Raw genomic sequence first — 14,322 nt, 5'->3', positions numbered from 1 at the left:
GCCAGTTCCAGTCTCATGGGAAGCAGATTCAAATCCGAAGTGGGAGTTAGACGTGCCAGTGGTGTACTCAATGAAATGCCCATGGGGGGTCGAGGGGCTGGGGTGGGTGGAGTGGGTGCTGAAGGGCTTCAGCCGTGGGGCAGATGTGACACTGAGAGAAGACGACAGTTTGGGAGCAGGAAAGAGCCTCAGCCTGCAGAGCAGTAATGAGAATGTCGGGGTCCCAGAACAAAGAGGGCTGGGTGGAGGGGCCAGAGTGGCAGGAGGGCTTTAGGAGCCCTACCCTGCTCTGACATTGGCTGGGAGCAGGGACACTGCCAGATTCTCTCTTGCAGGGAGATCTAAGCCGTGCGCCGCCGTGGCCACCACATACCCAGGAACGCAGACACAGTGGCCCACAAAGAGGGATGGGTTGTGTTATAGGACCCGGGGTAAGGTGAGGACAGTCGCAGGCTGAGGGCTGCAGGGGCTCCACTAGATGGAAGGAGTTTCAACACCGTTTCTAACAGTCTGCCTTGTGGCAACCACCTCAACCTGCAGGTTCCCAAAGCTGCCCTTTGTGGCACAAGGCCCCGTGTCTTCCAAAGCTCCCGTCAGTGTGACAACAGCTTACAGTTACACATCAGTGGTTCTGGGTGCCTATGCCCGTTTCCCACAGCTTGCAATTCAACCAGGAGCAGCCCGGGCAGCAGGGCTTGTCCAAGCATCCCTCGAGACTCCGGCAGCAGCAGCAGTGGGGCTCAGGGCTGCCGACTGCACCAAGAGCAACAGGTGGGCTGATCTTTTGACTCAATTACCAGTTGGCTGCAGTGGACAGTGTGTGCTGCGAAAGCCTGTGCGTCCACCCGTGTGTCTCCACCCAAGCTGCACACCAGGGCCATGGGGCTCTCCCATCCTGTGGGTCTCATCAGCCCAACCCCCAGATCCCTTAGTGTTAGGTGTTAGAGGTTTCAAAAAGCACAGACAGATGAACATTCTTTTATTCGGGGTCAGGTCATTTCCTGGCAGTCTCTCCTGGGTGTTGGTGTCCCAGATTAGTCCACGGAATCTGCAGGCTGGCGGATGGGGCTGTGTCTGAAGGCCAAAGGATGCCCCCCATCTGTGGTCCATCCGCCTGTGATGCCCATGTGGCGTCCTCTCCCCAGGGGGAGCTACTAAGCCCCAGCCCCCTGGCTGCCCCTCTCTGCCCTCTGCTTCCTGGTGAGTGTAAAAAGCTGTCACTGGGGACGTCAGCCTGTCATGGGAATGCTCTCAGCCAGTTTGCAGAGGACTGAAATCTCTTTAAAGGAGGGCACAACCTTTCTTCCTCTAGGATGAGAGAAGAGACAAAACAGATGTAAAATTGCCTGGAGAACAGTGACTTAAGTACTCACAGGTGTGAGCCGCAGAGGAGGCCTGTCACAAGCTGAATGGCGGACATGTCCAGTCCTAACCCTGCGCCCGTGGCCTGATTTAGAAAGAGGGTCTTTGCAGCTGTGACTAAGGTAAGGGTCTCAAGATGAGATCATCCTAGACTAGGGGTGGGTCCGAAATCCAACGACTGCTGTCCTGAGAGGCAGAAGAGGGCTGGGTGCAGAGCCTCATGCTTGTAATCCCAGCACTTTGGGAGCAGAGGCAGGAGGATCACTTGAGCCCAGGAGTTTGAGAGCAGCCTGGGCAACATAGTGACATCTTATCTCTACTAAAAGTTAAAAAAAAAAAAAAAAAAAAACAGTTAGCCTTCTGTGGTGGTGCACTTATAGTCCCAGCTACTCAGGAGGCTGAAGTGGGAGGATCACCTGAGCTCAGGAGGTCGAAGCTTCAGTGAGCTGTGATCACACCACTGCACTCTAGCCTGGGTGACAGAGTGAGATCCTGTCTCAAAAAACAAAAACAAAAACAAAAACAAAACAAAAGAAGCAGAAGAGGAAAGAGGAGATGGACACAGAGAAGGCCCCATGAAGCTGGAGGCAGCAATTGGAGCGATGAAGCCACAAGCCAGGGACTGCAGGCAAACTCCCCTAGGAGTGAAGTGGCGGAGCGGCTGGGCAGAGTCTGGCTCACGTGCTCAGAAGGAAACAGCCCTGTGGACGCCTCGTTTTGGACTTCTGGCCTCCTGAACTGTGAGACAGGAGACTTTTTGTTGCCTCCAGGCACCCAGTTGGTGGCACTTTGTTACAGCAGCTACAGGAAACGAATGTAAGATCCATTCCAGAAAAAATCAAGCTCTAGCCCCAGAGGGAGAGCTCCAACCCTGGTCCCTAAAGAAGGGGCTGGGCACATCAAGGGCTGGGAGTGCCCAAACCCGATAGCACCAATGGTCCCCTCATTGCCTTTAGCCAAGCCTGGGTAGGGGACATCCCTGGGCAGTGCCTAGTCAGCTTTAAGGTACACATGAGTCTCCCAGAATCTTGTCAAAATGCAGACTCCGATTCAGTAGGTCCTGGCAGCTGGAGGCTGCCTTTCTGACAGGCTCTCTAGTGATGCTGGCACTCTTGGTCCTGGACCGTCCTCTGAGCAGTGAGGCCTTAGGTTATTGCTTCTTCCTGGGTGTTCCCTGGGCCTCATGTATCAATGTCACCCTGATGCTGGTTAAAAGTTGGAAAACCCAGGGCGTCATTCCTGACCTACAAAATCAGGCTGTCTGGGACTGAGCCCCAGACATTTGTGTGTTTAACCATCTACTAAAGCAGTTGTGTAACTTCCGAGGTTTAAAGTACTCAGGGTTGGGCTGGGGGTAGTGGCTCATACCTGTAATCCCAGTGCTTTGCTTAAGGCCAGGAGTTTGAGACCAGCCTGGACAAATTGATGAGACCCTCATCTATACACACACACACACACACACACACACACAATCACACACACACAATCACACACACACACAATCACACACACACACAATCAAAACAATTAGCCAGGTGTGGTGGTGCATGCCTGTAGTTCCAGCTATTTGGGAGGGTGAGGCAAGAGGATCTCTTGAGCCCAGGAGGTTGAGGCTACAGTGAGCCATGATCACACCACTGCCCTCCAGCCTGGGCAACACAGCAAGACCCTGCCTCAATTAAAAAAAACCCAAAACACTCAAACATTCAGGGTCTTGAGAACAGGAAATAGACATGCCACATGTTTGTGGGTTTCTGGGATGATCAAGGCTAAGACAGTGGCCTTTGGAAGAACCTGAGAATTTCTTTTGGGCGGGCAGGGGAAGGAACCACCACCTGTTTTAAGCTCCTGGACATGCCAAGCCCTGTGCTTTACATTTGTTAGTGTAACCATCCTCAGAGCACCCTCTGTGAGGCAGGTCCTGTTTTTACTCCCATCTTACAGAGGAGGAAGCTGAAGCCCAGGGAGACGAAACATCTGCTCCATGTTGCACAGACAGAGGTGGCAGACTCCGCTCTCCAGCCCGCTGGCTGACCGCGCACCACTCCCTGCTTCACAGTGTGACCCCTGCCCTCTTGCCTGGTCTCAGTGTAGCTCTGTTTAAGCCGGTGCTTCTTAAACTCCAATGTGGACGTGAGTTCACCTGGTTAAAATGCGAATGCTGTCTCCCGGCTGATGCCAATCCTGTCGGTCTTGGACCAGGCAGTGACTAGTGTGGGGTTTCGAGCAAGGGTACCTCCCGCTCCACGAACTCTCAAGAGATGAAACCATGGCACCTGTCAGAGAGTGGGGGCAAGTCCTGACCTGGGCAGTGCCATCCTGTTTCCCAGCCATGGTAACACCTGGGTAATACAAAACACTTTGCCTTGAAATTACAGATCAATTGGCATTTAATCCAGCCAAATAGTTCATTTGCTTGATGAGCACCTGCTGACAGATTTCTCTGAAATCCCAACAGCTGTCCAGTGCCCTGCTGGTCTCGTTAGGCACCTGTGGAATTACCTTCTCCGAGAATCTAATGAGAATGGATGCACTCACTCTAAATGAGAAAAGCCTGGGAAACCGGGGTGGTGTAATTGCAAACACGATGGAAGGAGGTGGAAGGAGACAAGATGGTGCCCTTGGTAGGTCGGGGCTCGGGCCCACTTCTGATCTCGTCTCCCCTTTTCCTTTGAAGAACCATGTTGAAGAGCAGCCCACAGTGAAGAGCGGCAGATCCCTTGTCATGTGAGAACGCGACGCATTTAAGCCGGTTTTTTGGATTCTGTCTTTTCTAAGGTTTAGGTGTGAAAATGACTTGACTTTGTGAAACAGGCAATGACTTTTGCGAAAAAGGCTATTACTTTTTTTCTTTTCAGTGTCCTTAACTGGTCAAATAAGAGGCAGCTTTGGATCAGTGTCTTGATGTTGTAACGTGCCTGTGAAACCCACAGGTCTGGAACAAGATTTAGCCATCTATATGCAGGAAGGTGTGTGTACTAGATGTCAAACGCAGTGTTGTGCATAAAAGCAAAAGACAGGGAGCAGCCACAGAGCCGGTCAGTGGGGATTGACTCCACAGTTATTACCTACTTAGACAGCGGTGTGTTAGGGAAACGTAGATTGGTGTGACCTCCTTATGCATTGTCAAAGGAGAAAAAAGTCAGGGTGTAAGGCAGTCTCTGCTCCCAGTGTGTCTGTGTTTAAAGGCGGTAGGTGGATGTGAATGTGCACCCCTAGAACTTGGGGGAAAGCCATGGGAAGCTTCTCTGGCGGTCGCCTCCAGGGCACAGGTCTGGAGGAGGTGGAGAGGAACTATCCTTTTGTGTCTTCGGGACTTTTTGAAAATGTTACTGTGGATGTCTGAAATGAAAATGTTCGGGTATGTGGAAGGAAGCTCTCGGATCAGGGGCTGTGGATGTGAATTTCGCTCGGCATAGAGAGAGCCGACGCACTGCCGTCCCTGTGGGCTGGTCTGGGGCTGCCTGAGTGCGCACAGCGTGGGGCCCACACTTCTTGCCTGGGTTCTCACTCTTCAGTCCACATCAGAGCCCCCAGGAGGCTCCTTAACACGAAGCCCGCTCTAGCAATCGCCGACTCCAGAGCTGTGCCTGCGGCACGAGGATTTTTGTATTTTAACAAGTTCCCAGGGGCTGTTGCGGGTCAGACCCCACGCTAAGGACCAGCGCTGCCCGGGTTCAAGCCCTGGTGCTGGGTATTTCTGTCTCCAGGTAACTTAGCAGCCTTTCCCCACAAAACAGCAGGTGGCAGATGAGGGTCCACCCTTGGTGCTAAAACCCCTATTAACCTCAGTAGGGAAGCCACCAGGTTCAAGAGGCCAAAGAAGAGACCCAGAGACAGCGAACGAGGCATGGGTTTTACTGGGGGCTGCAGACAGGGGAGAGCCGCAGCTGCCTGCGCACATCTGCAGTTCACACAGCATTTTCATTTAGCCCCCTTCCCTAATGCCCTCCACCTGGCAACCTGCATTTAACTAAAAACTAGGGGCCTCAGTCCTCCGTACAGCTCCTGTTCCATGGAGCTTGGGGTTGGCCAGCCCAGATTCCCTCGCTGAAACATGCACGCAGGTGCAACTGCATCCAGAGTTATTGTCCCATTCTTGGGTCCACTTCAGTGACTGCCCTCAGGCGCCCCACGCCACCCGGCTGCTGTTTCATGGTAACCAGGAGAGCAGCACCCTCACTCCAGGTGGGCCTCAGCTGCAGGGTGGTCTCATGGTTTTAAAAGTGCCCATGCTTGAGCCCTACCCAGACCTGGGACTTCGGAATCGTTAGTGTGGGTTTGGTCATGAGTGTGTTTAAGAAAACCCCAGGTGAACTCTGGGTGGGGCCTGTGGATTCATTCCCTGGGTCTGCTAACCACACACTACGGGGGTTAAATTGCCAGACATCGACTGCTCACAGCTCTGGAGTCCACAAGCCCGGAGTCAAGGCGTCAGCAGGGCTGCTGCCTTTTGAGGCCTGGGGACGCTGGCTTCCTGTGTGACTCTTCACACCACCTCCTCTCCGTGCATGTCTGTTTCTGTCTAATTAAAAGAAAAACAAAAAAACGGTGGCCAGGTGTGGTGGCTCACACCTGTAATCTCAGCACTTTAAGAGGCTGGGGCGGGTGGATCCCCTGAGGTCAGGAGTTCAAGACCAGTGTGGCCAACATGGCGAAACCCCATCTCTATTAAAACAAATACAAGACCAGGCACGGTGGCTTGTGCCTCTAATCCCGGCACTTTGGAAGGCCGGGCAGGTGGGCCACCTCGGGTGGGAGTTCGAGACCATCCTGGCCAACATGGTGAAAACCCATCTCTATTTTTAAAAAATACAAAAACAAACAAACAAACAAACAAACAAGGCAGGCATGGTGGTGGGTGCATGTAATCCCAGCTACTGGGGAGGCTGAGGCAGGAGAGTTGCTTGAACCTGGGAGACGGAGGTGCAGTGAGCTGAGATGTCACCACTATACTCCAGCATGGGCGACAGAGTGAGATTCCATCTCAGAAAAACAAAAAAGACACCAGTCACACTGGATCACAGGCCCAGTCCCCTAGTGTGACCTCACCTTAACTAATTCCATGTGCCCCGGCTTTGTTTTCAAATAAGTCACATCCTGGGGCACTAGGAGTAAGACTTCAACATATGAATTTTGTGGAGGGACAGACTTTAATCCAATGAGAGTGAATCCAAGGTTGGCTTCTAGGCCGGGCGCAGCAGCTCACACCTGTAATCTAATCCCAGAACTTTGGGAGGCTGAGGTGGGTGAATCACGCCAGTCCAGGAGTTCGAGACCAGCCTGGGCAACTTGGTAAGACCCGTAAAATAAAATAAAAATTTTGCCAGGCACGGTGGCATGTGCCTGTAGTCCCCACCACTTGAGAGGCTGAGGCAGGAGGATCACTTGAGCCCAGGAAGTGGAGGCTGCAGTGAACTATTATTGCACCACTGCACTCCAGCCTCAGTGACAGCACAGGACCCTGTCTCCAAAACAAAGAGTTTGAACCTCCAGCTGTCGTGAGTCCACGAAGGACTCGGACCTTGTGAAGGTGCGGATTCTGATTTAGGAGGTCTGGGCTGAAGCCGGGGGCTCTGCCTTGCCCACCAGAGTTCAGCAATTGACTATCAGGTTCTGTGATGAGACGATTGTTAATTTTGTCAGATGCCGTGACAGTTCTGTGGTTAGTACAAAGGCATCATTTTAAAAAAAATGCGTCAAATATATTGAAAGCTCAAAGGTCAGGACTGACTCACTCTCTGAACACTCCAACGAGCAACAGGGACTGGGAAAACGTTAACAGTGGCTGATCTGGGTGGCGGATATAAGAGGGCTTGTTTTTTTATTCTGCTTTTCTGCATATTAGACATTTTTTCTTTTCTTTTTTTTTTTTTTTTTTTTTTTATTTAGGCAAAGTTCGCTTTTGTTGCCCACTGGAGCGCAGTGTTGAAACTTCCACCTCCCAGGTTCAAGTGATAACCGGGATGACAGGCACGCGCCACCGTGCCCGGCTAATTTTGTGTTTTTAGTAGAGACAGCGTTTCTCCACGTTGGTCAGGCTGATCTCGAGCTCCCAACCTCAGGTGATCCGCCCGTCTCACCTCCCATAGTGCTGGGATTGCGGACATCATGCCAGGCCAACATGTCTCATAATCTCTTTGGAAAAGCTCTCCAGCACCTGGGGCTGAGTACCTCTGGGATGGGCCCTGGGGTGGGCTGCTTGGGGCTTCGTACCAGTTCCCAGCTCTCTGTGGAGGTCTCTGAGTGGGTACAGGGCTACTACATTTTTATTATGATTCAACCTCAGTCCCTTCTTCCTCTTGCCCTCTGAGTGGGTCCTGGGAGGCACCCAGGAAGGGCTGGGATTCTGGCATCCCCCAGTATCATTTACCTGCTCTGGGGCTACAGGGGTAATTTAGGTTTCTAAGCACCATTCTGGCCAAGTACGGTGGCTCACACCTGTAATCCCAGTGCTTCCGGAAGCCAAGGCGGGCAGATCACCCGAGGTCAGGAGTTCAAGACCAGCCTGGTCAACATAAGGAAACCCTGTTTCTGCTAAAAATACAAAAATTGTCAGGGTGTAGTGGTGTACACCTGTCATCCCAGCTACTTGGGAGGCTGAGGCAGGAGGCTTGAACTGAGGAGGCGGAAGTTGTAGTGGGCCGAGATCATGCCACTGCATTACAGCCTGGGCAACAGAGCAAGACTCCATCTCAAAAAAGAAAATTCTTTGTTTCTGCTGTTGATTTGCTAACAGCGCCTGTGTTTATTTTCCTGACCACGTGTGGGTGAGTCTGTGCGATGCTCCTAAGTCCTCTCCCTCGCTGTTGTTATTTAACTCATTCTGCGTCTCCGTGCTGCCTGGCGGCGCGGGTGGACTGAGACTTCTCACTGCCAGCCCACGTGTGAGCCTTTGGGCATTTCCTCTCTCTCTGGAGGACACGGTCTCTCTTGCTGCCTCCTGTGTCCCTGCTCTTACATGATGCCCAGCACACGATAGGCCCTCAAGTGTATGGAACAGTTACTCCTACAGGTCTGGTTGAGCCTGCCTCAGAGAGGTTAGTTAACCCATCCAAAGCAGCTGAGCATCCAAACATAGATGATGGAGGTAGAACGCAAGCCCTGCCTGTGGTTCTAAGCTTTTTAGTTCTCGTGTCTTAAAAACAGAAATGGTGATGGTAATATTAATACGTTTTGAATCCAATATAGCCAGAATACAATTCCTACATGGAATTTCATTTCACAATTATTTTGGGGAAACGTGGAAGGCTCATTGCGGTGGTGGAATCCTTCTGTATCTTCGGTATAGATGGAATTGTTGTGTTTGGTGGTGGCGGTCACAGGAATCTACTGCCCTCGTGATGAAGTGACAGAATTGGGCACACACATCGCACCAATGCGTTTCCCAGTTTGGATCAGGTGAGATGGGACCACCGGGAAACTTGGTGAAGGGTATGTTGGACTTCTGTGCACGGTGTTTGCAACTGTCTGTGAACACGTCCTTGTTTCTAAATAGTAGTTTATTTTTATTTTATTTTTTTTAGATGGAGTCTCATTCTGTTACCCAGACCAGGGTGCAATGGCGTGATCTCGGCTCACTGCCACCTCAACCTCTCAGGCTCAAGCAATTCTCCTACCTTGGCCTCCAGAGTATCTGGGACCACAGGTGCCCACCACCACTCTCAGCTAAGTTATGTATTTTTAGCAGAGACAGGGTTTCACCATGCTGGCTGGCCTGTTCTCGAACTCCTGACCTCGAGTGATCTGCCTGCCTCGACCTCCCAAAGTGCTGGGATTACAGGCTTGAGCCACTGCACCTGGCCATAAAATAGTTTAAAATTTAAGATTTTAACCAGCGTGGCCAACACCCCTTACTGCAGCATGCCTGTAGTCCCAGCTACTTGGGAGACTGAGGCAGGAGAATCACCTGAACCCAGGAGGCGGAGGTTGCAGTGAACCAAGATCATGCCACTGTACTCTGGCTTGGGTGACAGAGCGAGGCTTCATCCAAAAAAACAAAAAGTAAATGATATTTTAAAATTTTTAAAAAATCAACCAAATCTTTGAACACTGCTATGTCTTTCATGCTTACAACAGACCTAGGTTTGCACCCAAGACATTCAAATAGTGGGTGTGGCCTGAGGCCACAGTGTCAGACAGCCATGTCCCTCACTCCCTGCCCCCAGCATAGCGTTCTTGAGCTGGGATTGCTGGAGACCTGCACCGTCTCTCCCGTGGACTGGATGTCTGGTAGATAAGCTACTGCCCTGCTCAGAGCCTCAGTTTGTGTATCTGTTAAGTGGGAAGAATGACAGTGCCTGTCCTGGAGTGCTGGCTGCCAGCGTTGAGTGGGATGCTGCGTGTTCTGCACTTGGCACCACCCATGGGTGGGTGACTGTGAGCCTGGCCCACGTCTACTAGTATTAATCATATCTGAAACCCCAAATGGCATTTGGTTCTGCCTAAGGTTAGAAAGCCCTGCTGTCTCTCTGTTCGCCTCCCGCTAACAGTCCGTTCCTGGGCACCTTCTCTTCTTTGAACTGCTGGGCAGGAAGCAGAACGACCTCTCTGTGTTTAGCCTGGGCACCGAGTCCCTGGTTGCCCTTGATGCCTGGTGCCTTCTAGAAAGGTGGCTTGCTGCCCGCTTGCTTGGAGCCCAGAACTTCTGCAAAGATCCTGCAAAGCCTCTTTTGAAACTGAGGACTTCCGTCCCTGAGGAGCCGGGCTACGCGTTATCACTGGGCCTATTCACCATATAAGGCAATCCCTGCAGAGGCAGGGACCCAGGTAAGCAGGCGGCCCCGGAGCCTCGCTCCACTAAGCCACAAAGGCTCCCCAGCTGAGTGTCTGCACAGAGGACTTCAGCAACTAGGAGATATTGTGACCTTTTATGGTCTTAGAAGAAGAAAAAGACCTGTGGACCACAAAAGCAGAAACACAGCCTTCGCACAGAGGGAAACTGTGGGTTGAACTGGCAGCGACTCCTGTTGCAAAAGCAACCTACCGTGAGGAGCCTAGGACGTAGCTCACTCTGCAGGCGCCCGGTGCACAGGACGAAGTGACTGTGGAGCTGTGAGCCCGGGCTTCCTGTGCAGGGTGGGAGAGCCACTGCAGGAATCAGCCACAGAATTTAAGTCGGGGGCTTTTGGAGGGGCTATAACCCTCCCCCAGAACCCATCCTTAGCCTCATGGCTCACCCACGTGGTCTTCCCCGCCACTGCCTTCCCCCACTGTCCTTGAAGCCTGTATTGTCGCCAGAGAATATCACCTCTTTCCATTGCCATTGTGTTCATCCCAGGCCTCGGTTGGGGGCCACGTGTCTGAGGTGCGGTAGAGAGTGGGCGGGAAGATCCTGGGGAGTCCTGAAGGGCGAAGGAGGGAAGAACGCGGGGCCGTGTGTTCCAGGCAGAACGGAAAGGCCTGGGTGAAGGTGCCGAGCTGAGCCACGGGCAAGGGGCAGAGAGGGCCAGGCCCAGATGGTGGCGGCTGAGTGAGAGGTGGGCCCAGGGCAGTGGGCGCTCATGGAAGCGTTTTAAAGTAGGTGAGAGGCAGGATTTGTTTTACCTGGGGAAACAGGAGCAACCAACCGACCATTTGTTCATTCAGCAGCCATTTCTTTTTCTTTCTTTTCTTTGTGAGACCGGCTCTGTCACCCAGGCTGAAGTGTGGTGACACATGATCACAACTCTCTGCAGCCTCTGCATCCTGGGCTCAAGCGATCTTCCTGCCCCAGCCGCCTGAGTAGCTGGGACCAGAGACGTGCACCACCACGCCCAGCTAACTTTTTGCTTTTTGTAGAGATAGGGGACCTGCCTGTATTGCCCAGGCTGTTCTTGAAATCCTGGGCTCAAGCGATCCTCTCATCCTGGCCTCCCAAAGTGCTGGGACTCGAGGTGTGAGCCACCGTGCCCAGCTGAGCAGCTATTTCTTGCATCCCCACTGTGGGCCAGGCCGGGCCCAGGTGCGGGCGACATAGACGTGGTGTCCCTGCGTTCGAGCTCTGCGTCTTGGTGGCGCTTAGAGGACTGGGCGACAGTCTCCTTCAGCCTTTCGGACTCTGCTTTTCCTAGGCTGTCCTTTCCCGGATTTTTCTTATCTTCTGAAGGACCACCAGGGTGGCTAAATGGTAGGAAGGAGAGCTTTGCGGGGCATCAGTTGCAAACCGGAAGATACAGTCTCCAGTATGTGCCAAAGGTCCCCTTTGTTCAAGGAGGGGAGGAACAGGCTGGGTTTTATGCCCCTCAGGGCCTCTATCCGGCAATGGTCATACATATTCAGCAGGTCTAGGGGGAAGTGATATATATTTATGAGGGCAGCAGAGTGCATGGGCAGTGGGTAAATGTACATGTAACATACATCACATGTTCACGTTGGAGTAGAGTTAGCATTAAAGTTGGAACTTGGCTGTTGGCGGGCAAAGGTGAACTGCGGGGCACACAGTTTGTGGGTAGTCTCTGTAAGCTGCCGAAACTGGCTGAAGGTTTGTAATTACTTATGGGAAAAGAATGTAATTCTGATCTTTTGTCCAGTCAGAGTTGTAACAGTCTGGGTTGTAAATCAGAGTTAGGATAATTTGCCTGATACTCCAATTATTAGGGTGTTTTACAAATGTGTGTGTGTGTGTGTGTGTGTGTGTGTGTGTGTGTGTGTTTGCAACCATGGGGATTTTAAAATTTGACAAGCTAGGCCAGGTGCTCTGGGTCACGTCTGTAATGCCAACACTTTGGGAAGCTGAGGTGGGCAGATCACTTGAGGTTGGGAGTTCGAGGCCAGCCTGGGCAACATGGTGAAACCCCATCTGTACAAAAAATATAAAAAATAGCCATGTATGGTAGTGCATGCCCATAATTACAGATACTCAGAAGGCTGAGGTGGAAGAATTGCTTGAGCCCAGGAGGCGGAGGTTGCATTGAGCCAGGATCATGCCACTCCACTCCAGCCTGGGTGACAGAGTGAGACTGTCTCAAATAAATAAATTTGGCCAGGCACAGTGGCTCACACCTGTAATCCCAGCACTTTGGGAGGCAGAGGCAGGAGAATCACGAGGTCAGGAGTTCAAGACCAGCCTGGCCAACATGGTGAAACCTTGCCTCTACTAAAAATACAAAAATTAGCTGGGCATGGTGGCACGTGCCTGTACTCCCAGCTACTTGGGAGGCTGAGGCAGGAGAATCGTTTGAACCTGGGAGGTGGAGGTTGCAGTGAGCCAAGATCGCACCACTGTACTTCAGCCTGGGCTCCAGAGTGAGACTCCCTCTCAAAAAAAAAAAAAAAAAAAAAAAAAAAAAAATGCGGACGAGTCACCATAAATTGGCTCCTTCAGGGTGACAGATGGATCAGAGTCACGTTAGATAGTAAGGCTAGGTGGAACAGGTGCAGATTGCACAGGAACTCTCTGTGGCATACAGTCCTTTATGTCTAAAACCTTTCTAAGATTTTTTTTTTTTTTTAAAGATGGGGTTTTACCATATCGGTCAGGCTGGTCTTGAACTCCTGACCTCAGGTGATCCGCCCACCTCAGCATCCGAAAGTGCTGGGATTACAGGCGTGAGCCACGCTCTGGGCTTGCAAGATTTCTTATTTAAAAACCATCACTGTAGCAATGCGTTTTGCAGTGATCGCGGGCGCCACCTCGTGGACATAGAGCAGCATTGGCCGTGACCAATCTCCCTGGAAAGGAAGGAGCAATTGCAGAGGATCAGGGACGCGCTGAGCCCCTGCGATTCATTCTGGTCTTGGGAAATGGAAAAGGCCGCTTCCTGCCCCACAGTGGCTCCCAGTCCCATGGAGGGAACCGGTACAAAGAAAATTCAGGACTCCCGGTCACAGCCAGCAGCTGTTCCATCTTGACCTGGAGTGAGAGACCAAGTTGACGGATCCCGACCTAACGGGTCCCAGGCAGCCTGGAGGGTGCCACGATGCAGTCAGCCTTGTTTTCTGCTGCCCCTCAAACCTGCTCCGAGGGGATGGGGGAACAGGGCCGCCCTCTTGTCCCTTCTTTCCCTGCTATGAAAAGCCCGGACCCGTCCGTGAATTTTTTTCTGTCTGTTTTTAGGGAATTAGTTCCTCGTATCGCTTTAGCTCAAAAGCAGTCTCTATGCATGAATTTTAAATGTTTGGTTCCAGATAGTAAAATGTGGACATTGACTTACAAATGGTAAGTTCCCCCATCCCCTCAAGAGCCTGCTGGGGACATGAGGGACTGTGGTTTTTTTCTTCCCTGCTCCCCTCTAGCTGCTGTTTCTGATGAGGATTGCCAGATAGCATCAGAGTGCCCAGCTAGGTTTACATTGCAGATAAACAACAAATAACTTTTTTAGTTTAATTATTTCTCATGCAATATTGGGGTCTTTTTCTACTAAAGAAAAATATATTTATTGGAAATGCAAACTTAGCTGGGCTTTTTTTTTTTTTTTTTTTTTTTTTTTTTCTTGAGGCAGGATCTCTGTTGCCCAGGCTGGAGTGCAGTGTACAATCATAGGTCACTGCAGCCTTGACCTCCTGGGCTCACGTGATCCTCCCACTTCAGCCTCCCACTGAACTAGGACCACAGGCTATTCATGAATTGAAAATGCACGCACCGTGCCGGGCTAATTTTTGTTTAAGATATAGGTTCTCAATATGTTGTCCAGGCTGGTCCTGAACTTCTGGACTCAAGTGATCCTCCTGCCTTGGCCTCCCAAAGCACTGGAATTATAGGCACGAGCTACTGTACCCGGCCGCCATCCTCTCTTTGTATTTGTGGTGTCTGACAGCCTGATTTGTGACCCCCTTCCGACTTGGAAGGAGGGATACGGCACAGAACGTCTCCACTTGCCCAATGGAGGGAGATACTGGTTTCCCATTGGTGCTGTAACAGATTACCCAAAAACTCAGTGACTGAAGACTCGTTAGTGTGTTCTCTTTACAGTTGCGCAGTCAGAAGTCTAAAACCAAGGGGTCAGCAGCGTCGCGTCCTCTCTGGAGCGCCCCTCTTCC

General features: G+C 51.7%; 1 long non-coding RNA gene across 1 annotated transcript; it reads left to right on the top strand.

Moving 5' to 3' along the window:
• The first annotated feature begins 305 nt into the window (after positions 1–305).
• LOC141584840 (uncharacterized) lies at positions 306–2,877 on the top strand. Its single transcript, XR_012518051.1, has 2 exons — positions 306–771; positions 1,313–2,877. It is a non-coding gene; the product is annotated as an uncharacterized LOC141584840 (long non-coding RNA).
• Positions 2,878–14,322: the final 11,445 nt, after the last annotated feature.

This window comes from Saimiri boliviensis, chromosome 1 (genome assembly GCF_048565385.1).
Source record: "Saimiri boliviensis isolate mSaiBol1 chromosome 1, mSaiBol1.pri, whole genome shotgun sequence".
Taxonomy (NCBI): Eukaryota; Metazoa; Chordata; class Mammalia; order Primates; family Cebidae; genus Saimiri; species Saimiri boliviensis.
Note: the sequence above shows the minus strand (reverse complement) of the source record. Positions and strands in the feature narration are given on the sequence as shown.